The following is a 25,196-nucleotide window of genomic DNA, read 5'->3' on the forward strand; positions in this document are numbered from 1 at the left end:
GAGCAGAAAGATCAAGCAGTAAGAGTGTGGCGGAAGGGGTGGACAATTGTTCTAGTCCAGGAATCAGCCCCCAGTCCCCTCCCCAAGCTACTGAAAGCCAGAAAGGCATTCCCTGACAGCCTCTTTCAAGCCCAGCTTCTCCTTGAGAGATGAGCTCGGTTCTTGAGTAAGCTGACCCCAAGGTGGGCCTGGCCACATGCCCCCACACCTCATTTCCATGCAAAGACTAGGCCAGGTGGGGCATCATCCTACGTCTTGCCCCTCTCCTTCCCACTGCAGGCGGCATGTGAAGCCCAGAGGCCCCTAGTAGCGGTTACCCTGGGCCTGCACTTTCCCCCACCCCAGATCACATTTGTGTCCACTTATTGTATTTGTCCCTGGAGAGGAAGGAGACACCTGTGTGTATTTGAGACACTTTGTGTTACTGTCTGTACACTTCTGTGTGTAGGCACCTGCCCTGGGCTTGGCTGTGTACACGCCCTAGGCATTTGTGTTTACATATGTGTTTGCATGTCTGTGAACGTACTTATACAAGTGGGAGTCTATGTTGGGGGGCAGGGGGTTAGGTGTGTCTGTGAATACACATTTGCCCACCTTTGTATGCATGTCTGTGCTGGTATTTGCACTCAGACACGCCTCCCCATCCCCCACCCCACCACTTTCCTGTTTAAAGGTCCCCAGCGCTCATCATCTCCCCCACCTGAAGCCACCACCAAACAATTTCCAGCAGTTCAAACCCAGCCTGAGATGGGGATAAATGTGCTGAAATGGAACACTGAACCGATCGCTGGACCGAGGCAGCGAACCACAGCCTCACTTCCTAGTCGCCTCCAACCACACATGCCTCACCCTCTGCACGGCCCTGCGGACGGGCAGCCTGAGGAGCCTTTGGAAGAGATAGCTGACAGGACTGTTGTCACCTTCAGTCCACCTCTAGCCCCACCCAGTGAGCTGGCCTGGTCTCTTCAGACCAAGCCCTTGGGGGCATCCTGGGTGGAGGAGGGTGAGGATGGAATGCCCTTCCTGGTTTTCACTGTCAGTTAGACAAAGAGGACCAACTGGCAGCAGCCCCTCCTCAGCGATCTCAGGGGAGATCCAGGTCCCTTCCCCTCCCTCTCCTCCATGTTGCTGCTGGGACAGCTTAGGCCAGAGGCTGAGGGATGCCCAAGGAGACCTTCAGTGTGCCTGCTGCAGGGTGTGTGTGTGTGTGTGTGTGTGTTACACACACACATACAGAGACCACATCACACAGACACACATACATGTATGCACACATACACACTCACACACGTTCACAGGCGTACCCACCATGTCACCTCCGCACCCACACATGCCACATCACTCACAGGAACACATGCACATCTGCACATATATACCACATCACACGCTCAAAATCCTTACCTCGCGTGGCTCATCCTCCACTCTTTTCCCCACGAGCTCCTACCACAGCCTCCTAGCCCGCCACCCCCTAAACCCACCCAAGTTCCACAGCTGCCCCCCCCACAGGATCTGCAGCCCCCACAGGATCTGCCCTCTGGGGCTACACCCCGCCCGTGCCAAGAATTCCTCCCTCCCCCACCCCCACCCCCCCCCACCCCACCCCCCGCTTCCCTAGAGCCTGGCCGGGGAACTCTTTGGCAGGGCAATGCTGGTGACCCTGAACAAGTCGCTGCCCCGCCCTGGGCCACAGCGTCTCCACCAGGGACGAAATCCCCAGGTTCATGGGGAGAGGGAGCCGGGAGGACACAACAAAGGAGAAAAGGACTGTGGGCTTTTCAGGCCCAGGACGCAGCCTCGCCTCCGGCCACATTTCCCCATTCCAGACCCGCCCAGGATCTGCGCTTCGCCTCCCCATCCCCTCCCCCACGCGTTCCTGGCAGCTCCAGCCCTCTCAGTCTCCTCCTGCCTCTCGGTTCCTAGGCCAGCACCATGAACCTGCGGGGTGCCAGGCTGCCCACACAAACACCCTCTGGAGGGCTGCACGAGGAGCGGGCCACACCAAGAGGCTGAGATCAAATTCCTGCCCCGCCAAGAGTGCCCCGTCCAGTGAAACACCGTCTCCCAGCAGCCCACACCTCTGCCGGCCTCACAGAGACCCCCTTAGGAGATTCCCCTTAGGAGAATCTTGAGATGAATTAATTCCCAAAACCTTTCCCAGTTGTTCTTCCCTAACCTAGAGGCTTGTTTCCATTTGTGGAGCATTCTCTCTCTCTCTCTCTCTCTCTCACACACACACGCGCACACACACGCGCCCTGCACATCACTTGTCCTCCCACTGCCTGCCTGGCCACCCCTGCACCTCTGGACCCAATGGTGAACAAACAAGCCATCCAAGTTCCGCAGTCCTGCGTGGTGTCACTAAACCTGCCCAGACACCGCTGTTCTGCAGCCCTTGAAGGCAGAACTGGCTGGTCCTCTCCTGAGTGGTGGGGGAGACATTCTCTCTGGCTCCAATATTCATTGTCTGTCCCCTCAAAACACCTCCTCAAATTCCTAAAGAAAAAAAATGTTTAAGGCATAATTTGTTTTCCTTGTCTTGGAGTTCCAACGATAACAATCATAACAAAAGCCATTTAACGTTTCCGCGTGGAATATAATACTTTAAAAACTAAGCCAAATGACGAAACACACATATGACAGCCAAGCGGCTACTTTCCAGAAGAGACAAATCCATAAGGAAACAACAACGCAGCAGAATTGTGGGCAACAGACACGGATGTTATCAGCCGGCGCTTACATAGTACTTACTCTACACGTGCCTGGCCCTGTTCTGAGCACTTTACATAATGTATGTTATTATCTCATTTTAGAAGAATTGAAGCACAACAGAATTTAAGTAAATGGCCCTTGGTCACACAGCTAGTATGTGGAAAAGCCAGGATTTGAACCTTGGCAGTTTGAACCACTAGATTACTTATTAAAAAAGAAAAGAAACAAACAAAATCAAATCATAAATATGAAAAAGAAATGCTCAACTTCACTCACATTAAAGAAATGCAGCAAGAATAGCAATAAAAAGCCACTTGCACCTGTCAGATTATCAAAGACTAAATAGTTTGCTAACAGTGTTTGCAAGTGTGTGGGTAACAGAAAGTTGTGTCCTTTGTTTGTGGGGTCATCTATTAGCGCATCCTCTTTAGAGGGCAAGTTGGCAATAGCTACCCAAATTAAAGACATTTGCCTTTACCTCCATAAACAAAACAGTTAGAATGAATACCCTTGTCCTTGATCAAGTACATTCACTGCCAGGAACTTATCCTACAGATGTTCTCACCAAAAGAGCACACGTACATGCGCTCTCTGCTGCCATTTTATATCAACGAAAAACAGAAAATGACCTAAATGCCTGTCAGTGGAGTGTGATTCAATGCATTGAGTTGCATACATTCAGAGGAATGCTATCTATTGAAAAGAATAAAAGTCTTTATATACTGATTGAAATTTTACCTTTATATATTGATTGTACAAATCACTGTAATTTTCTTAAAATCCCAGGAGGCTCGTGCCGTCAGCTATACCGCATCCACCCCCTCCTCTGTGGCTGGTCCCTGCAAGCCCCACAGTCACCTCCTGATCCCTTGGCCACCCCCTCCCACTCACCGGGGACTCTGACACCTGGTTCTAGGTGCTCCTCTCCACCCAGGTACACTCATCTCCAGGCACGTGACCCACTCAGCATCGTAGCCAGATCATTCCTTAGCCCCTCAGTTCCAGTGACTTCCACGTTTATCCTTTTTCTCTTGTCTCTGCCGGTGTCCTCTCTCTAGACCCTAAACTGCTCCATCTCTGGAGTCTTGAACTCTGAGCTCACACTACAGGACCATTCATAACGCTCTCACTCTCAGCAGATGGGTTCTTCAGCCACACCAGCATCTCCAGTCCTGAACGCAATTATTCCATTTTCTACCCCCCTTACCTTCCATCTTTCTTTTCAGCTTGGACTCCTTGGACCCCCTCCTACTCTCACCCCTTCAGTCTCATCCACCTAGATAAACCCCCAGCCCTGTTTAGCCTAAACGCTGACCTTCTCTGCTCTAAAATACAAAGCCTCATGAAGAAAACCATATCCTCAAGAGCTGGTGTCACCACCCACTCACAGTCCCCAAACTCAGCTGCATCCTCTTCGCTACTATGCACTTCTCTCTGCCTTTGGTCAGCAATTTCTCCTGGTCCCCCTGGTTGCTACTGCAAACTTTCTCTACTCTCTTCCTCTCTCCCAGCCTATACCCTACACCCTTGTTCTCAACAATGGACCATAGCCCTCATCTTCACGGAGAAAATCAAGGCCCTCTGGTAAAAACTCTCTTACCTTCATTCCCCCAGCAAAACTTACCTCCCCACCCACCTTTTCCCTCTCCCTCCAGGCTCTGAGGACAGATTGTCTCTCCACCTGCGCCCTGGATGCCAGCCTCCCTCAGCTCCTCAGTTATAGGCTTCCATGCCATGGCCACCACATCCTAATACCGTCACCCTCTCTTTCTCCCTCTCCCTCCCCGCCCTCTGGCTGCCTTCCCATTTGTCTGCCTGCACCTTCATTGGAGCTGCAGGGGTAGAAGCCACTGTCAGCGAGCTGAGGTTTGAATGGGGTGAGGAAGTGAAAACAGTTAGTGCCAAACACAATTTCTAATGGAGTTTGGCAGTAAGAGGCAGTGAGATGGGAAATTAGCTCAAATTTAAAGCAAACTCAGGGAAAGAATTATTGTAGGATAAGAGACTTCAGCAGACGGGTTGGCAGAGGAGAAGGAGTAGGGCCACAAAGAGAGCTGCTAAATGTGAGAGGGGGCGGAGCTAACTGAGGGAGCTGGCGGGGGTAGGAGGACCTGAAGAGTGGGTGCTGGGGGGGAATGAATTGGGAGATCGGGATTGCCATATATACATTACTAATAAGAAAAAAAATACCAAATTGTACCCTCTAAAGATATGCAGTTTATTGCATGTTAACTGTATCTCAAAAGTTCTTAAAAAAGAGAAACAAAAGAGTGGGGGTCTGGGGTATCCAGCCCTGGTGTAGGGGGGAAATGCCTGCAGCTATGGCAGGAATGAGTGAAGGGTGGACAAGGACCTAGATATTCATAGGTGGGCAGCGGAGGCTGGTTCAGAGATGTTTCTTACAGACTCTAAGAGAATGGCTATTTCTGCTTCCAGAACATTCTGTGGGGCTATTCTGACCAAATGCTCTACCCAGTCATCCTATGCATGTACTTTCTCTGATCTCAGGCCACATGACAGTGACTGTCCCTAACAAAGATCACCAGTCTCCAAGGAAACCAGGCAGCATGAGGTGAAAGGTGGGGACTCCCACTCAGGCTGAGCTTCCCCGCTATATGACCTTGCATCTATCTTCTGTGAGACTCAGTCTCTTCGTCCATAAAATGGGGGATTAATAGTGTCTGTCTCATGAGTTCTTTTAAGTATCGAAGAAGGTAATGTAGAAAATGTACTTAAAGCCTCAATAAGTGGGAGTTGGTGGCAGTGCTGGAGTGATTATGGCATTGGAACACCCACTTGTGACGATTCCTACCCTCTCTTTTCTGGTAGGAGCCAAGGAGGTTGGGACTTGAGATGCCACTTCCCTTGATGTGTCCTTCATTTGATGACTCAGTGCTACTGGGGGGTCTACAGGGTGTTCCGTTCCCCACGGTTGTGCCACCAGCCCCCACCCCGCTCCCATTCCTCCATCCCCTGTCCCCAGGGCTCTTCACACTCTTTCCTGCACAGTGCCCCCTGGCAGTCCTCACTCACTCTCTCTTTCCTTCCATCTGCATCCTGGCGCTTCCCGTGTACCTGCTGGACTTTCTGGGTTTGTGGAACTGGATATGCAAAAAAGGATTCCCCTACTTCTTGGCAAGATTCACTGTGATGTACAACGAAGAGATGGCAAGCAAGAAGCAGGAGCTCTTCAGCAACCTGCAGGAGTTCGAGGGCCCCTCCGGGAAGCTCTCCCTGCTGGACCTGGGCTGTAGCGCAGGGGCCAACTTCAAGTTCTACCCGCCTGGATGCCAGGTGACCTGTATCGATCCCAACCCCAATTTTGAGAAGTTCTTGATCAAGAGCATTGCCAAGAACCAACACCTGCAGTTCTAGCGCTTCACGGTGGCTGCCGGGGAGGATATGCACCAGGCAGCCGATGGCTCCATGGGTGTGGTGGTCTGCACACTGGTCCTGTGCTCCGTGAAGAACCAGGAGCGGATCCTCCAGGAAGCGTGGAGAGTGCTGAGGCCGGTGAGTGCAGGGCGTGAGGAGGGAGGGACCACCTTCACTGCATGCTAAGCCTGTAGAGCATTGGGCTGCATAGACACCTGTGGGCTTTAGGCACAGCTCCCATGGACCTTAGGCAAGTCACTTTACTCGTTCCTTTATTTGCTGATTTATTCAACAGGCATCTAGAGAATGTTGACTGTGCAACAATGCAGTATTTCCAGGGTGAGAAATGAGTCTAAGAGAGGGTAAAATGACTCACAAAGACAGATGACTCATTGGGACTTCCCTGGTGGTCCAGTGGTTGAGACTCCACGCTCCCAATGCAGGGGGCATGGGTTCAATTCCTGTTCGAGGAACTAAGATCCCACATGCCATGCATTGGCCAAAAAAAAAAAACAAACAAATGGCTCACAAAAATGGCAGAGACGCAACAAAAATCCAGGCACCCTAACTTCTAGGTTAAGAAGACCTAGGCCAACTACTGGGCATATACCCAGAGAACACCATAATTCAAAAAGACACATGCACTCCAATGTTCGTTGCAGCACTATTTATAATAGCCATGACATGGAAGCAACCTAAATGTCCATTAACAGATGAATGGATAAAGAAGATGTGTTATGTATATACAATGGAATATTACTCAGCTGTAAAAAGCAATGAAACTGGGACATTTGTAGAGACATGGATGGACCTAGAGACTGTCACACAGAGTGAAGTGAGTCAGAAAGAGAAAAACAAATATTGTATATTACATATATGTGGACTATAGGAAAATGGTACAGATCAACTGGTTTGCAAGGCAGAAATAGAGACACAGATGTAGAGAACAAACATATGGACACCAAGTGGGAAAAGCAGGGAGGGTTGGGGGGGGGGAATGAATTGGGAGATTGGGATACCAAATTGTACACTCTAAATATATGCAGTTTATTGTAAAAAAAAAAAATAAAAAGTTAAAAAGAAAGAAGAAGACCTAGGCCAGAGATCTTCTCACCAAGCCACCCCTCTAGTGGCTTCCAACCTGAGGTCACCTAAGTCCCATCATAGAGTCCAATTTTCTATCCTTGAGAACATTGAATCCCCCAGAGGGCTGCTAGATCATCTCCTCCTGCAACAAATGAGAACGTGTAATTACACAGATAGCCATCTTCATTTATAGCATATATTCTCCATTTCTCACCTTGGGGTCTTAGGGGTTATCTACATACCATTCCCTAGCCCTTTCCTCAAGCAACAGTCATTAGTCATTTGTAGAAAATGAACAAGTATGCTGGGAAAGAAAGGGAGAGTCAGGGCAGAGCAGTTTCTCCAAAGACATTGCAGATGGTATCACCTTGCATCTTTGGTCGCTGTTAACGTTTCAGAGTTTTTTACTTCATTGTCTTTAATTATAAAGGCAATTAATCAATGCATCCTACTTGTTACAAAGAATTCAAAAATTCAAGAGGCACATAGAGGGAAAGATGAAAGTTCTCCCTTCACTTCCCTAAATCCCACTTCCCTTACCTGTCCCTGCTGGTCACTATGTTAGTGGGTGTCCTTCTGGTTTTTTTCTTTTTTAAATTCATTTTTCTCCCCCCTGGTGTTTGGAAGTTTTTCTGTCTATCTCAAGTTTACTGATAATTACTTTCAGACTTCAAGTTATGTTTGAACCCATACTTCCCTATAAATATACCAAAATTATACAGTCATGTGAAACCCTCCGCTTTAGCGCACACCTATTTGTGATTTTTATTTCCTCACCGTCATCCCCTCTTTCCTCTCCACCCTAACAGTCTCTCCATCCCAAATCCTGGGCTTGGTTGAAACAATCTGTCATTTTGATTTCAACCTACTGCTAAGGACTTTCCCCCTTGTCTTCTATTGCAAAGATCTTATCTAACTTATAACATAGTTAAAAGTCAGTTTATCATCATGCATTTATTTGCTATAGATTTTACTAGATATATGGCTCTCCACTGCTTGACATGCTCTTTGTCTTCTCTTATCGAGAGATGTCTCTGTTTTCGTTCAAATTTAATTTTCATTTGTCTTAACTACCTTCTTGAATAGGTTCCTGAGAAATGGTTCATGTATCTTGCACATCGGAAAATGTCTCATACTTTACAATATTTTGGCCAGGATTCCTTTCCCCTGGAAGCCGTGAGCCTTTTCCATGGCCCCGAGGCTTTCCAAGTTGCAGATGATAACTTCAGTGCCAGTATAATTCTCTTTCCTTTTCGGATAACCTGTTTTTGTTGTTGATTGTTTTTATGTCTGGAGGTTTTTAGGATTTTCACCCTTTTTAAAGTTCTGAAATTTCACCAGGGTCTAGGGTTCTAAGAACTCAAAGAACTCAAAGCTTCTGATGTACCTCCTTTGGGATCCAGCAAGAAACCAAACTTCCTCCCAACCACTGTCATCAGCTGGTTAGCTTTTCATCCTATTGGTTGAGTATCCCAGCAGGACAATGGGAAAAAGAAAGTCACCCTTCTCCACTTCAGCCACCATTTTCCCAGTACGCCCCAGATATAGGTAGATTGAAGGATGGATAGACCCCTTATTTTCTCTCTTGTACTTGAATCCCTTTTCCTGTATGCTATCTCTTTCTTTCTTAGTTTGCTAGAGCATATCCTCCAATAGCTTTCTGAGAAAAGTGAGGTGAATGTGTTGAAAGAATGCATGTCTGAATATTCTTCATACTCAAAACATTCATAGTTTTTACACCTGCAGAATTCTGAGTTGGAAAGTCTTTTCCCTCAAAATTTTGAAGGTTTTCATTGTCTTCTAGCTGCTAAGATTACTGATGACAAGTTTGAAGTCATTCTGATTCTAGGTTCTTTATATGAAACCTTTTTTCTCCTCTCTATAAATTTGTAGAGTCTTCTCTGTCCCCAGTAAAGTGACTTGATATCTGTTGGGGATTTAGTGGTCCATTTCAATCTGCAAGCTCATGTCCTTCAGTTCTGGAAGTTTTTCTGGGATTATTTCTTTTTACTCCCCCCTTATACTTTCCCTGTTCTCTCTTTCTGGGACTCTTCTTATTTACATGCTGGACCTCTTGAACTGATTCTCTAATTTTCTTATCTTTGATCTCCTATTTCCCATATCTTTATCCTTTTTCTCTACTTTCTAGACTTCCTTCATATTCTCTTCAAAATAATTTACTCATGTTGTCATTTCTGCTATCATAGTTTTTATATTTCCAAGGGCTGATTTTTTTCTGACTATGCATTTTTTATTGTATCCTGTTCTTGTTTCAATAATAAAATATCTTCTCTTTCTCTTTGAAAATATTAATAAAAGGGAGATTTTTAATTTTAATATCTTCATCTCCCTACTTATTCTCTGCTTCCTCCAGATGTTTTTTTCCTGTTTATTGTCTGAGCTTCAATTTTTATGTTGGAGGCTCTTCTCAGATGACTATGAGTCCATGACTGACTACTCACATTCCCAGAGGCAGCTCTAACAGCTCCATGAGCATGGATGAAGCATGTCAATGCTAGGCTCTCTGCAGAGTGAGCTAGCTAAGCTATTCACATGGAGAGATTCCAATATCAGTGTTTTGGGTCTTACCTTTGCAGCTGGTCAGAAAAATCTTCCAGGGACTTCCCTGGTGGTGCAGTGGTTAAGAATCCACCTGCCAATGCAGGGGACATGGGTTCAATCCCTGATCAGGGAAGATCCCACATGCCGCTGAGCAACTACACGCCTGCGCCACAACTACTGAGCCTGCGCTCTAGAGCCCGAGAACCACAATTACTGAGCCCACTTGCTGCAACTACTGAAGCCTGCATGCCTAGAGCCCCTGCTCCACAACAAGATAAACCATTGCAATGAGAAACCTGTGCACCACAATGAAGAGTAGCCCCCACTCCCCACAACCAGAGAAAGCTCACGCACAGCAACGAAGAAGGGAAAGGAAGGGGAGGGGAGGGTTGGGGACTGGAGGGGAGGGGAAGGGAGGGGAGGGGAGGGGAGGTCTTCCAAATCCCATCCTGAAATCTATAAGCCTGACTTCTAGCATTCTGGAAACCAAATGAGAGTTGAGGGCTGGGGTGGTCTCAGCACTTGGTTGTAAACTTTCCCTCATTTACCATCTTTTCAGTAATGTGTCTGTGCCCTACTGTGCCTTGTTATAAAGACCCCCTGTTTAACCATCTCCAGAGAATAAACCTGAAGTCCTCTGTGGAGGTGGGGAGGGACAGTATCTGGCTATTCTGAGCAGGGGAGGGGATTCCAAGGTCCAATGGATTTCAACCAATCTTCCAGATTTTTAAAATCAGTTTTATTGAAGTACAATTTACATACAATAAAATGCGTCCATTTTAAGTGTACAGTTGGATCTGTTTGGATAAAGGTATACACTCGTGTAGCCACCACCAAAATAAAGATATAGAACATACCCATTACCCACCCCCAAGGGATTTGCTTGTGCCTCTTTATAATCAATGCCCACAACCCTAGGCCCCAAGCAAACACTCGTCTCTTTTCTGTCACTATAGAATAGATGTCTCTTCCAGAATTTCATATAAATAGAATTATAGGGTAAGCACTCTTTAGTGTCTAGCTTCTTGTGCTCAACAAAAACTTTTTGAGATTCACCCATGCCGTTGCATGGATAAGTCTTCACTTCTTTTTATTGCTGAGTCGCATTCCATCACATAAATATAGCACAAATCCATGCCTTTTATGGACATTTGAGTTCTTTCCAATTTGGGGCTATTTTGAATACCTGCTATGAACTTTCTTATAAATGCATTTTTTTATGGACATACATTTTCATTTCTCTTGAGTAGATAAATACGTAGAAGTGGAGTTGCTGAGTCACAAGTAAATATATGTCTGACTTTATAAGAAACTGCAATATGGTTTTCAAAGTGGTTATGCAATTTACTTTTCTACCAGCAACACATGAAGGTTCTAGTTGCTCCACATACTCACTAATACTTGATACTATCAATAATTCTAATGGGGTTTGGTGGATCTCATGGTGATTTTAATTTGATTTCCCTAATAATTAATGACATGAAGCATATTTTCATGTGTTTATCAGCCATTCATGCATCTTATTCTGTGATGTGTGTGATCAAATATTTTAACCATTTTTAAATTGGGCTATTTGTCTTCTTACAAAGTTGTAAGTGTTCTTCCTGTATGCTGCATTCAAGTCCATTGTCAAGTATATGAATTACGAATATTTTCTACCAGGCTGACTTGATTTTTCATTTTCTTAATGATGTCTTTTGAAAAGAAAAAGGTTTTATTTTGATGAAGCCCAGTTTATCAAATGTTTTCTTTCATGCTTCATGCTTTTTGTGTCTTGTCAAAGAACTTTCTCTCTCTACCCCAAGATTGCAAAGATTTTCTCTTATGTTTTCTTTTGGAAGTTATATAGTTTTAGCTTTTACATTAACGTCTATGATCCATTTGTAGTTCATTCTTGTGTAATATGCCAAGTTTTTTTTTTTTTTTTGGCTGGATACCTGTTTCTTCCAGGACCATTTGTTGAAAAAAGACTATTCTTCCTCCATGGAATTGCCTTTTTGTCTTTGTCAAATATCTATTGACCATGTACATGTGGGTCTATTTTTAGATTCTATTCCATTCCATTGGTCTATATGTCTATCCTTTTGCCAATATCATACTGTCTTAATTACTGTAGCTTTATATTAAGTTTTGGAATTAGGTAGCACAAGTCCCCCAACATTAAGCTCTGTTAGGGTAAGTTTGCAATAGTCTTTACTCTGGACTAGCTTGGGCTTTCCACTAGCGCATGATCCTTCTGGGATCTCTGCTGAGTGCCCCAGGTGTTTATTAAGGACTCTCCTCTCTGACTGGTTCTAAATGGAATGAGCTCTGAAAATCTGTTCAGCTTACAACTCCCCAGTCATTCTTTGCCTAACCTCATAGAGTATCACTCTACACATACAAGACTGGTTACTCAGCCATGTACTCAAGGAGAACCCATGCAGATTTCTGAAGCTCTCTTCTGTCTCCCAGCTGGCTTAAGGGTCAACTTTCTCAGGTCTAAGATAGTGTCTTAAAAAAACCTAGAGTTCTTCTCCTGTGTGTTTCCTTTACTATTCACACAGACATTTCTCTTCTGACACTTCTGCTGACCAAATGCGTGGGAAGTTCCCCCCACACCAAGCAATTCTTCAACATCCTCCGGGTGTCCTACAATTTAACTCCATTCTGGCACTCATCTACCTAGAGATAGGGTCAGATCCCACAGATTAAGGGCCCAGTCCCACAAGATCACCCCCTCCCTTCAGCCACCAATCACAAGTCCAGGTTGTCAGGTGTGCTTCTGATTGACTGGCTATATATCTGAGGTTCCCATGACCCTCTCCTCAGGCTCCATTAATTTGCTAGAGTTACTCACAGAACTCAGGGAAACATTTATGTTAACTAGTTTATTAAAGGACAGGATGAAGGATACCGTGGACAGCCAGATAAAGACATACATGGGGTGAGGTGTGGGAGGGTCCCAAAAGCAGGAGCTTCTGGCCCCATGCAGTTAAGTTGCATCACCCCCCCTGTCCGGTCCATAGATGTTTTTAGCAATTTGGAAGCTCCCCCAACCCCCTTCTCTTGGGACTTTATGGAGACTCCCTCACATAGGCATGATCAATTATTAACTCCATGTCCAGGCCCTCTCCCCTCTCTGGAAGGTGCGGGGAGGGAGGGGGGGTAGAGATGAAAATTCCAAGCTTCTAATCAAGGCTTGCCATCAAGGAGCTCACCCAGAGTCTCCTCAAAAGAACAAAAGATGCTCCTAGTACTCCTATCACTTAGGAATTTACAAGCGTTTTAGGAGCCCTGTGTCAGAGACGGGGTCAAAAACCAAATATTGGAACAAAAGGTGCTCCTAAGGTTCTTATCACTTAGGGAATTATGAGGGTTTTAGGAGCTCTGTGCCAGGAATGGGAAGCTGGGGACAGAGAGCAATACATATTTTTTCTATTAGCTCACAGTTAGTTACAACTTGCTCTACTTTCTAGCGTCCAGAAGTGTTCTGCCATTATCTCCTTTGTTGTTTTCTTTGTCTTATATGCAATCAGTTGCACTATAACATAATATATGCATTCCTAAAAATCACCATACTGTGTGTATATCAACTATACCTCAGTTTATTTTTTTATTTTATTTTATTTTACTTTATTTTAGCTGCACTGGGTCTTTGTCGCTTCATGCAGGCTTTCTCTAGCAGTGGCGAGCAGGGGCTCCTCTTTGCTGCGGTGTGCAGGATTCTCAATGCAGTGGCTTCTCCTGTTGCAGTGCATGGGCTCTAGGCGCGCCAGCCTCAGTAGTTTCAGCACACCGGCTCAGTAGTTGTGGTGCACATGCCCTAGGGTGCTCAGGCTTCAGTAGTTGTGGCATGTGGGCTCAGTAGTTATGGCTCTCGGGCTCTAGAGCACAGGCTCAGTAGTTGTGGTGCACGGGCTTAGTTGCTCTACAGTGTGTGGGATCTTCCTAGACCAGGGCTCAAACCCGTGTTCCCTACATTAGCAGGCAGATACTTAACCACTGTGCTACCAGGGAAGTCCCTATATCTCAACTTTTAAAAAAGGGTTTTTTTAGTTACCATACTGTTGCAAAATCATGCAACAAAACCACAGTGCTTATGGAGGGGGAAAGGGATTAGAAGCACAATACTCAAAAAAGTCATCAGCGACCCATTAAAAAAAAAGATAGGAGCTTAATAAAAACAGTAGCACAGTTTGACATATTAAATGGCTGAGAAATATGTAACAACTACAATAAACAAAGCATTTTACCTGGGAGAAGACTTGACATTTGCTTGTGGACATGGGCGCCGGAAGTGTTGCAGCTTGTGAGTTATTGTGACGTTCTTGTGAGTTGTACGTTAGGAGCAGGAGGAGGGTTACCTGAAATTTAATGGAAAGTTGTAACACCTAACATGGATGGGTGTGGGTTGTGAACCGAGGCAGCTGGTAGATGGTTGAGTTGTGTGCACTTTGTGTATTTCTACATGGCTCAGTTTTCCACATTCACCCATGTGCCTCACACACAAAATTGTGCATAAGCAAATGTGAAATTCACATTAGGCTCAGATGGTTCCATAATACGTCAATCATGTTGAAGTGAATTCTCATTTTCAAAGCAACCAACTGTATTTGTATCCAAACCAACTTCACTGCAGTTTTTGTGGGTCTCAGAGGGGAACAGAGGTAAATATGGGTGTTCCATCTGCCGTATTTCTTCCTTTACACAGGTGACTCCCCCAAGTAGACAGAGGGACTTGCCGGGGTAAGGACCGGTGACTCCATGTCCATTTCCCCACTGTCTAGACCAGCATCTGACTCTCATTAGGTACTCACAAATGTTGGTTAAATAGAGTTCAAATGAAAGTTTTTCTTTGGCCATTTAACGCATCAAACAGACAAAATATTTGTGTGAATTTATGAAGACAATTTAAAATAGATTCCCATCTCCAGGAGATGCCCTTAACTTCATGGAACATACAGCAGCCAAATGTTCTCACTGGAATTTCTCCAGTGAGCAATTCCTCAGCCTAGCTAGATACTTCTTATTTGAAACCTGTCAAGAGAGAGCCAGAATGTTCTAGAAGGGGCTGCTTTCTTTCAGCCAACATTACAGTTCCCACAGGCTCACTGGCCAGAGAGCTATCTCTTCCTCATACCTCTGTGTACACAGAACTAAAAAGAAAGCGCGTAGGCACTGAAAGGGCCTCTGCACCTCAAGAGTTCAAGACCTGCCATTTGTCAGTCAGGTTCTGATAGGGAGAAAATGGCCATACCAGTTATTTGAACAGAAAGAATTCAATGTGAAGAATTTTTAACTAAGTATAGAGCTGTTCAGTGGGTGACTGAAAGGGAACCCTAAGCTATCATGGAACTGGCACTGACAGGAGTAGATACCGTAACTAGGGCTGAGCGAACAAAGAGAAGAGGTTAGAAGTGTTAAAACTCAGAACTTTAGAGGGGGGCACCTGAAAGGCAGAACTCTGGGGAGGAGGCGCTGCTCGGCTGGCACTGGTACCTCTAGTGTGAGGCGCAGTGAAGCTGACTGATTCCTCAAGTGTTGGGGAAACTGCCAACTGGATTCAGCTGCTGCTGCAGGAAGGCAGGGCTGCTGCCAGGGTGAGGACGCATTGCTAGGGCATTGCAATTGGACCAGAAGCCCGCAGAAAGCAAACACCCTGCAGTCTCCCTCTGGCGCCCCCTACTGGCATGTCCTAACAGAGCCAGCTGGCAAAGCCGAGTCTCAACTCCACGCTGACGCTGCGACACACTGACAACCATAACACCCATCAACAGGGAATCCCATCCACCCCACATCACATTTTTCTGAGCTGACTAAACCAGTCCGTCTTTCTGGTATTTGCCTCCACATCAGTCTTTCAGAGAGAGCATCACCAGCACAGCCCCTAAAACAATCGGCTTAGTCATGGGTTGAATGAATTGAGATGCCTTGCTGTTGGCTTTCTCACCGAGTTGTGCAATAAAAATATCTTTATAGTTTCTATTCCTGCCATCATTCCTGATAAATAGCAGGTACGCCTTAAATGCTCCTTGGAAAAAGACAAATTCGTATTCAAATATATGCTAAGTAAATCAAGTATGGTTCTTTGCCTATTAAAGTATAGGCTTTCTTTTTTAAATGATAATATGCCAATGTCGTTTCAGTGCGGCATTCAAATTAGGTCAACCCATTAGAAAACAATTAGTGAAAAACCATATCTGTGAAGATGTTCATTAAGGCTGTGTGTGTATGTGTGTGGAGAGAGAGACTAAAAGGAGAAGGAGAAGGAGAAAGAAGAAGAAGAAGAGGGGGAGGGGAGGGGAAAGGGGAAGGAGAAGGGGAAGGGGAGGGAGAAGGAGAAGAGGAGGAGTAGGAAGAAGAAAAAGGGGAAGAAGATGGGGAGGAGGAGAAGGGGGAAGGGGAGGAGAGGGAAGAGAGAGAGAGAGCAGCCCACATATCCTACAATAGGGGAGTAGTTGAGTAAGTTACAAAGTCTCTCATTAGTATAATATGCCTGCACTTAAAATCTGAGTTATGGAACTAGTGGTGTACTATGGAAAAAAATACATATCTTCAGGGAGGCTGGTAGCAAACCAGACTTTGGAGTTAGAGCTACCTGGTTTCCAGTCCTAGCTCAACCACTTATTAGAAGTGTAATAGTCTCCCTGCCCCTCAGTTTATCTCTAATATCAGGAAAATACCTATTTTGCAAGATACATTAAGGATTATATGAGAAAGAGAAAACATCCTATACAGAGCCTGGCACATACCAGGTATTCCATAAGCAGTGAGTGTTTTTATTATTGCCTTAGGTAAACACCCAGATGGAACGGCGTAGCAACATTACAGCTGTAATTATATTTAAAAGAAAACAGGTGCACAGAGGGGAGAGCCTGAAAGGAAATACACTAAAATACTAAACAGTGGCTATATTTGAGTGGTAAAATTGTGGGTGACTTTTCTCTTTTTCTGTTTTCCAAATATTAATCATGCAGTTTGCGACATTTACAATGGCAGAACAAGAATCATTTTGAAGGACAAGTTTTAAGAAAAACCTCCCAAAGATCAGGAAAAGTAATGATTCATTGGTCCATTAAAAAGTCCAAAATGTTAGCTGCCTGCCTCGTATAATGCCAAGCCAGTGCTCTACGATGGAGCCAAGGAAAGCAGGCATCCATGCCAAAGAGCAGTAGGGCTTGGGGGGTGAGGGGAGGGGTACTTGTCTCTACACAGAAGAGGGCATCTGTGCTGGGGGCAGTGGCTACAAGAGGAGATGAGGTAATGAGAAAACTAGAATGAACCACGTGGTGTGTTGGGATTGGTATTGAAGGTATAAGTGTGGACCCATGGCCTTCAAATGAGACAGATAAATTAAAATACAGAGATTTAAGCTGTGTACGTGTGTGTACATATACACATATACGTGTATGCATATGTATATTCCCTACCTCCCTTCACTAATGTCTTAGATTCAGTAAACTATTGTTTACTCAATAAATAGATCATATATTTCCATTAAAAGTCTCATTATGTCCATGTTGTCTACCACCTGAAGAGGTTTTGCAATCACTAGTCCAGAAGGTTAAAGCTTGAAGGTAACATTCTGCTCCTGGCTTAAAAGCTGGAAAATCACTGACAACATTTCAAAAGCTATGAGCATACCTAGTGCCCAGATCTTGGTTTCTAAATACAATTCTCCACCAAAAGAAACTAATTTGCCTTGGAGAAATGACAAATTCTAGGGCTGGGGCAGATAAATCACAAGATGACTCAGGACTATCTTGTCCCAGAAAGTTGGGAAGTGCTTGAAGCATGGAGGGAATGTATCAAAAGAACACAGAAGCCAGCTTGAAGGGGTTCCCATTGGCCTAAGCTGAGATGATCTGAGCCTCAAAATAAATAATAAAATGGGAATAAATGAATGAATGAATAAATAAATAAATAAATAAATAAATAAATAAATAAATGTGGAGAAGAGGAAGGGTTTTTTTTTTTCCCCATACAGAAGATGCCACCTAATAAATGTAGAAGTAATCCTGGATTTTGCAACCATCGTAGTAATAATTAAGCCAAGAAATATCAGTGATGCTCATGGGAGGACGTCTGGTGAGGATTAGGATATTTACATGGTCCGAAAGCATCTCTCCACAAAGTGCATTTTAATTACAAAGTGGAGAAAAGTACTTCACAGTGGAGAAAACTGGCAGACTAATATCAAAGTTAATATCACCAGTAACAGAACAAATTGAAATCATGCGCTGCCTGAAAGGATATGGGAGGAGGAACACAGCATCCCTTCTGTGGTACTCCTGCCCCAAATGCATACTCATGAGGAAACATCAGACAAACCCAAACTGTGGATCATTCCACAAAATAACTAGCTTATTATCATCTTCAAAAGGTCATGAAAAGGTCATGAAAATCAAGACTGAGGAACTGTTCCAGATTAAAGGAGACTAAGGAGATATGACCACCAAATGCCATAACATGATTCAGAACTGGATGCTTTTGCTACAGAGGATATCATTGAGACAACTGGAAAATCTGAGATCCCCTCAGATTGGGGTCTGAGAATTAGGTGGTAGTAGTGTATCAATACTAATCTCCTGGTTTTGATGGCTCTCATGTGGTTGAGTGAGAGAGACGGAATGTCTTTGCAGGAAATACACACATGAAAGTATTTGGGTGGTAAAGGAGACTCAGGTCAGCAACTTACTCTCAAATGGCTCAGAAAAAAAAAAAAGTTCTTCTTACTATTCTTGCCACCATTCTGTAAGTGAGAAATGATTCAGAAGAAAATAAAGTTCAAAAAGTTTATTTCAACTGTGGCCACAGCTCTGACTCTTAATCTCACTAAAAACAAAGGCTACAGCAAGTTCGGTCAGCCAAACCTGTTTGTCTTGATGGTTGGGGACAGACTGCCAGGCGTGGGCTGGGCAAACAACTGAAAGGATCGGACTGGAGGCTGGGAGGGCTGGGAGGGCAGCTTTGGCCACAGCTTTTGCAAGGAACTTCAGCACAGAACACTTAGGAAGAGCTCAGAAGCTAATGGCCTCTGGGGCTTGGGATAGGAGGAGCAGCAAACCAGGATTCTTTCCACACCCCACTAGACAAAGCCCCCTCCCATCAGACCCCAAAGGCTCAGAGAAGGAGGAGGCTGGGGGAAAAGAAGGGGGAGGGAGAAGGAGAGAGAAGAGAGGACAGCCTTGGATTTCTGGTATTGTCACATTGTTGATGTAATAAATATGTATTTAATCCATAAAAAGTCACCAAACTTTGTAGTCCTTGGACCTCCATGCCATTTCCCCAGTCTTGTGTCCCAGCAGTAGTGGGCAGGACCCCACTGGTGCAGTAGCCAGGGGGACATGAGACAGCTGCCTTGGAAGCAGGTGTCCCAGCCACCAGTCACTGAAGGATTGTGAGGTTTGGTTTTTTTGCCACCCAGCAAATTTGCTGCTTCACTTTTTGCATGTCTTACTAGGTTTACTGTTTTCCTGAGATAGTTTTGCAAATTTCAAGAATGGAAAAAAATATTTGTCAATGCATATCTCTTCTGTGTGACTATGGGCTGCTATAGGTGAGAGCTATGCAAAGTCAACCTCAAGTGGTACTGCTTTATCCACACTTCCCCAGTCCCTAATAAGAGCTGGTTACAGCCAGTGCTCAGTCAATGCTTTGTTCCTCTGTGTGTGTGTGTGTGTGTGTGTGTGTGTGTGCGCGCGCGCGCGCATGCGTGTGATTTAATGGACATTTTTTTTTTTTTTGCATGTCTAGGTGGCAGAATTAAGTCCCATCACCACACAACTTCCCTCCATTTTCCCACCTGCAAAGGCTCTCTAAGGCATCTCATCCCAAATCACTTGTTGTATGTGAACGTCTGCAGTGTGTTTAGTTACTGAGAGATGGGTAAGCCATGGTTAGCTGGCCTTAGAAACCAGTAAGTTCCCAGCTTCAAAGAAGCTGGTGAAGGAGAGATAATTTAAAGTAGGAATTTCCACATCTCAGATATTCACCAAAGTCTAGAGAAAGTTCATCTGGGCCTTCATTGCAGATCACTGATCTAGAAGAAGAAGACAGGTTCTTGGGAAACCAAGACAGGGCTGTGGATGTCACAAGCTGGATTCTGGAGGTCTGATAGACATGAGGCAGTCCTCAGGCTGGGCCCAGCCCCAGCGCCAGTGGCCCCACCCCCAGCAGCAGCAGCTATGAAAGCAAAGCTTTCTGGGGCTTGGCTGGGTCATTTTCAGGCTGTTCTATCTGAAAAGCATCTACATATAACAAAGCCCATGTCAACAACACCTTCAGCCCACAGACCTGGGGGTACTCAGTTCAGCCCCAGGGCCCTGGCTTCCAAGCTCCTGAGATCCAGTTACTGGCAATAAGCATTGCATCAGGATAAGGTAGCAGCCAGGCGCGTGCCTGCTCCTGCCTGGGTCCAGCATCTGACCCCAGGGTGACCTCCCTCCTCCTGGACTTGGGCTTGACTCCTGCTTCCAGAATGGGAACCTGAGAATTCCTGCTGCCCCATGGTAGCTGACTCATAGCTGGTCCAGGGGTAGCTGTGGAAGGGGCTCAGGACAGCTGTCAGCTCTCAGGGAGGAGACTCCCATCTTTTCCTGAGTACCTACCATGGGTCAGGCACCAGGCACCCTGCCACATTTCATTGGTATAATGACTCTGTGGGGTCATTCCTAGAAAGGAGGAAAGTAGGGTTCAAAAAAAATCATGCACTAAGCCAGCCACCCACTTACCCTTGGGAGATTCCCTGGGGCCCACCAGCACCACCCCTGGGAACCACCATGTGTTCATTCATTCCTCCAGTCAATGTTTATTGAGGGCTTCCTGCCCCCTGCTTCGTGGCCACTCAGTCCCTGAGGGCAGTCTGCAGGAGGCCCACCCAGTTCTCCCGGAGAAGCCAGACTTGGCTGGGAAAGGGGTTCCTGGACCCCAGGTCCACCAAGGTGTCCCACCCCCTCCTGGCATGCTGCCTTCACCCCCAGGGAGGAATCTCTGGTCAGGACGGGGGGGACATCCGCTGGGCAGGAGGCCCCTGCCCCCTGCAGGTGCTTCAGAGCAGGAAATGTGCTTGCTCTCCCAGGCCTCGGCCTGCGGCGGGTGGGCAGGTGGGAGAGGCAGTCTCTTCCCGTTCCTGTGGTTTCAGGTGCCTGGGTGATGTCAGCCCTGAGTGATGCGTGGGACTCACTGTGTCTGGGGCCCAACTGGGGGTGGAAGTATTTCTTTAAGAGCTTATAAATCACTAACTACTTCCCCTTTCAGCCCAGCCCCACCCCTGGCCTAGGAGGAGTCGCTCCACAGGCACACAAAAACAGCTTCCCCTGGCCCTCCGCACTGCTCACGGGCGTCTACGGTGCCGCAGAGCCAGTCACCCTCCTGGGATCTCCTGTCCCCCACACTGCAGTGATAACGTGTACACACACCAACCTACCTCGCAGGCAGCTGGCCCGTCTTGGACATACGGGTGCGTGCTGTCAGCAGCCCCGTGCATGTGCTCACAGACACACACACACACACACACACACGTCCTCGTGCTACTCCCATGCTCACTGGTGTCCCCAGGCACAGATGAGCTCCTACCTGTGAGAGCCCTCAAGCTCCTCCAGGTGCGCACAGAAACACGCGCCTTTCACCTGGCACACGGGCTCTGGAGTGCGCACACCCAGACAACCATCTGCAGGAACCCACATTCCACACACACGCACACACATGCATGCACTCTACACGCATACACACACACCCCAGTCACACACCCGCATGAGACACACACGCCCTTCTCCACACCCCTTCACACACTCAGGCACACCCCACACAAACAAGTGGGACTCTCAGGATGCCTGGGGTGAGAGTGAGCGGGCAGGGAGCCAAAGCCGGCACGAAGCTGCAACCCCCAGCCTCACCTCCAGGGCCCGCTGCCCAGTCTGAAGCCCCAGCTCAGCCGCAGGGACAGAGCCGGCCTCCGGCGTGGTCCTCCCGCCTTCAGGAGGAGACGGACACTCTGGAGAGAAGACAGACCCGGACTCCCCGCAGTGCGTGAGGTGACCTGCCACCAAGACAGGCAGGGACTCCCAGAGGGGAATCTGCAGGAGGGCAAGTGAGTGGAAGAGAACCACAGGGAACAGGGAGCAGGTGCAAAAAGGAAGACGTGGGGGTTCTGGGGGGAAACAGGAGACAGCGAAGGACTGGGGAAAGAAGAGAGAAATCAAAACAGATGATTGAACTTGGTGTACCCCCCTAAATAAATAAATAAATAAATAAATAAAATTTAAAAAAAAAAAAAAGAAGAAGAGAGAAATGGAGGGAGATGGAAAGGATGGTGCCAGAGGCGGGGGTGGGGAGACTTAGAGGGAGGAGTTAAGGGAGGCGCGTGAGAGATGAGAAGGGAGAGAGGATGCTCGGAGACGGTGACAAGGCTGAGAGCACTTTTTCCAGGACCAGGAAGGGGTGGCGCTTTCTGTCTCCTAGGCTGGCTGGACCACCCTGCACCCTGCCGCCACCATCAGCAATCCCCTAGGGGGTGAACTCTGCCTCGGTGCCTTAGCCGGCCCCCACCTGCCACCTGCCTGACACCTGCGTGAGGATGACTTCCAACAAAACCCAGGTGGCAGCTGCCCCAGGAGGGGGCCCTGGGGTGTAAGCATCTCTCAACCCGACTCAGCCAGCTGCTCCCCTGGGGTGTGGAGAAAGCTGGGAACCCTGAGACAGAGCTGGAAGTTCTCCCCATGGCTGGAATCCATCCTGCCAGCTGCAGGGTGGCCTACTGAGCTTTGTGGAGGAAGAAGCCAAGCCGTAAAAATGCCACGATTTGGAGGCTTTCCAAGCTGGGCAAGTTCCAGGTTCTCACCTCTCTATGCCTAAGCTGTCACCCCATCTTCCCTGTCCTCCCAACCCTGGAGGGCTTGGTCCCACTCTCACAGGATAGGACGTGAGACTGGTAAGCTGGAAGGTTCTGAGAGAGCAGCTCAGTTACAGAGGGACACAGGAGGCCTTGGACCTGGGATCTTGGCCACCAGCTCTTCACCCTGGACACACGCCCAGAACCCCTGTCCCTCCAGTCCCTCCCAGAACACTCCAAGGGCTTCGCATCACGCCCAGAGCCCTCCTCAGGCCTCTTGCCACAAATGCTGCCTCTCTCAGCGTCTGTGCCCCAGAACTCAGGCCCTGAAGAAGGAACAGTGCCTGTTTACTGGTTGGATACTCCAAGTGACAGGGAGAAAGGCGTGGTGCTCCCATTTTTCAGATGAGAATACTGAGGTTCAGAGAGGTGGCCTGTCTTATCTGAGGGCCTGTGGAGCAGACCAGCATTTGAGGCCTAAAGGGAGGAGGAGGAGGCTGAGCTAGGCCATGGTCGGGGCCCTGGCCCCCTCTCCCTCCAGCTTCGGCCCTGTGTCTCAGCCTTGCCCCTCCAGCAGAGCCCCAACTCAACCCCTGCCCCAGTACCCCGCCCCTCCCACCCATGCGGGCGCACCTCAGCTCCCCGCTGCAGACCCACGCCCCACTCCAAGACCATCCCACCCTCTCCCCTCCCCAGGAGCACGCTGTCTCCCCTCACTCCCTCCTCCAGGAAACCTGAAGTCGGACCCCCCCCCCATCCTCCCCCACCCCCAGAGCACCGCAGCCCCTGCATCTGACTGCATCTCTCTCCTGCTTACAAAAGCTTCAGTGGCCCCCCACTGCCCTTGAGACAGAGTACTCACTCCTTGGTGTGGCATTCAAGACCCCTGCGAACTTTTCTGACCTCATCTCCGCCCACTCCCCCCCCAACACCCCATGCCCGTCTGTTCTCCAACCACCCACGTGCTTTCAGGTCCTAGCTCAGCATGCCGGGCGCAGCTTCTGTCTCGCCCCACACAGCCTCACACCACCATGCGTGGTGGGGCGAGTGCCACCCTCAGAGCTCCCATAGACCCCTGGGCTTCCCCCCAGAGGCCTGTCTGAATCCCCATCTGCTCAGGCAGGACCCAATCCGTCTTTGCCAAATGATTATCTTCGGTGCCTGGCACACTGATCAGCTTCCAGCAGGTGTTTTATAATTGGCTAATAATGATTAGACTCTATCTCGGGGATGTGTCTCGGGCTCCGCTCTCCACCAGTGTGGGCCAAGGAGATGCTCAGTGTGGGCGGGGTAGCTGACAGTCAGTTTTCCGTCAGCCCCCCACCCCATGCTCCCTCTCTGGGCGCCGCACCTGCCCCTCTGTATGGAATTCACAAGCAGCAAGACCTACTGCAGTGCCTGGGGCCTCAAGGACCATCCCTGGGACAGCCGGCTCGACATCCCAACAAAGAAGGTCGATGTACATCTTGTTGACATGCAGCTCCCTGCTCACCTTAATCCCCTCAGGTGAGACAAGGGCGATGGGTGGCCAGGAGGGCCTGAGACACTGCCACCCCCTCTGCGGGTCTCTGGGGCCTCTGCAGAGCCACTCAGAGGCTCCCACGTGCATCCCCCACCTCAGCAGCTTTCCCAGCTCCTTCACTTCCTGGAGCAGCTAGATCAGGGAGACCATGCATGCGCGCCCTGCCCTTGGAAAGCTTCCAAGCTGGAAAATAAGGAATGATCCTGTCACCCGTGGCCAGGCAGGCCCAGGGACAAGGCCAGGCCAGGATGCAGGCGGACACGAGCTGGTGGATGGTGACGGCCACAACAGTCACGCTGGCTGCTCCTCATTAAGCACTTACTCAGTGCAAGACTCCAAGCGGAGCAATTTATAGATGTTCTCTCATTTAATCCTGCCCTTACGTCTATGGCGTAGAGAACATTCTTATCTTACAGACTGAAAGAGGAAGCCCAGAGAGATCTAGCAACCTGTGCAGCATCCCACAGCTGGCCAGTGGGAGAGCTGAGACACAAAGCCAGATCTACCGATCCCCAAGCCCATGCCCTTTCCACCCCATTTCATGGCCACCCTAAACTCCGGGTGGGGATTTGTTACTTCCCTTCCCCCAGTGCCAGGAGCATAATCCCTCCCAGGTGAGGTGCCCCTGCCTACCTTCCACACACCCCCCCCCACATCCCCTCACTTCAGATTGCAATCTTGCCGTTTTCCAAGTCAAGCCCTCTGAGCTTCACTCTTCACTCAGGCTCAAATGCCTGCCCCATTTTACAGATGAGAAAACAGAGGATTAAGAATGTTAAGTAACTAGCCCAGGGTTACACAGTCGGGAAGCAGTTGAGCCTGGTTGGAACCCAGGTCATTAGAGCATTGAGTAATAAAGCATTAATTTGTGTTACAGACAATTAGGGAATGGGAATTCGCAGGACAGGCTGCCAACAATGCAGAAGAAGGCAGAGGAGAGTAATCAGGTTGGTTGCAGAGTGAAGCCGGCCAGGCTGGGCCTTCAGAAATGGCAGTCTGATGGGCAAACTTGAGAGGGGAGAGTCTGAGAAAAGTACAAACAAGAGAAAAAAGAGACAGGGAGAGAAAGGCTGGTCAAAATTAGGGAGGCGATGTACCTGGTGGGAAGGACTATGTCATGGGGAGGCC

At 47.8% G+C, this 25,196-nt stretch overlaps 1 pseudogene; it reads left to right on the plus strand.

Moving 5' to 3' along the window:
- Positions 1-840: 840 nt before the first annotated feature.
- On the plus strand, positions 841-14,874 carry LOC130834086 (N6-adenosine-methyltransferase TMT1A-like; annotated as a pseudogene).
- Positions 14,875-25,196: the final 10,322 nt, after the last annotated feature.

The sequence above is a fragment of the Hippopotamus amphibius genome, chromosome 12 (assembly GCF_030028045.1).
Source record: "Hippopotamus amphibius kiboko isolate mHipAmp2 chromosome 12, mHipAmp2.hap2, whole genome shotgun sequence".
NCBI classification, from domain to species: domain Eukaryota; kingdom Metazoa; phylum Chordata; class Mammalia; order Artiodactyla; family Hippopotamidae; genus Hippopotamus; species Hippopotamus amphibius.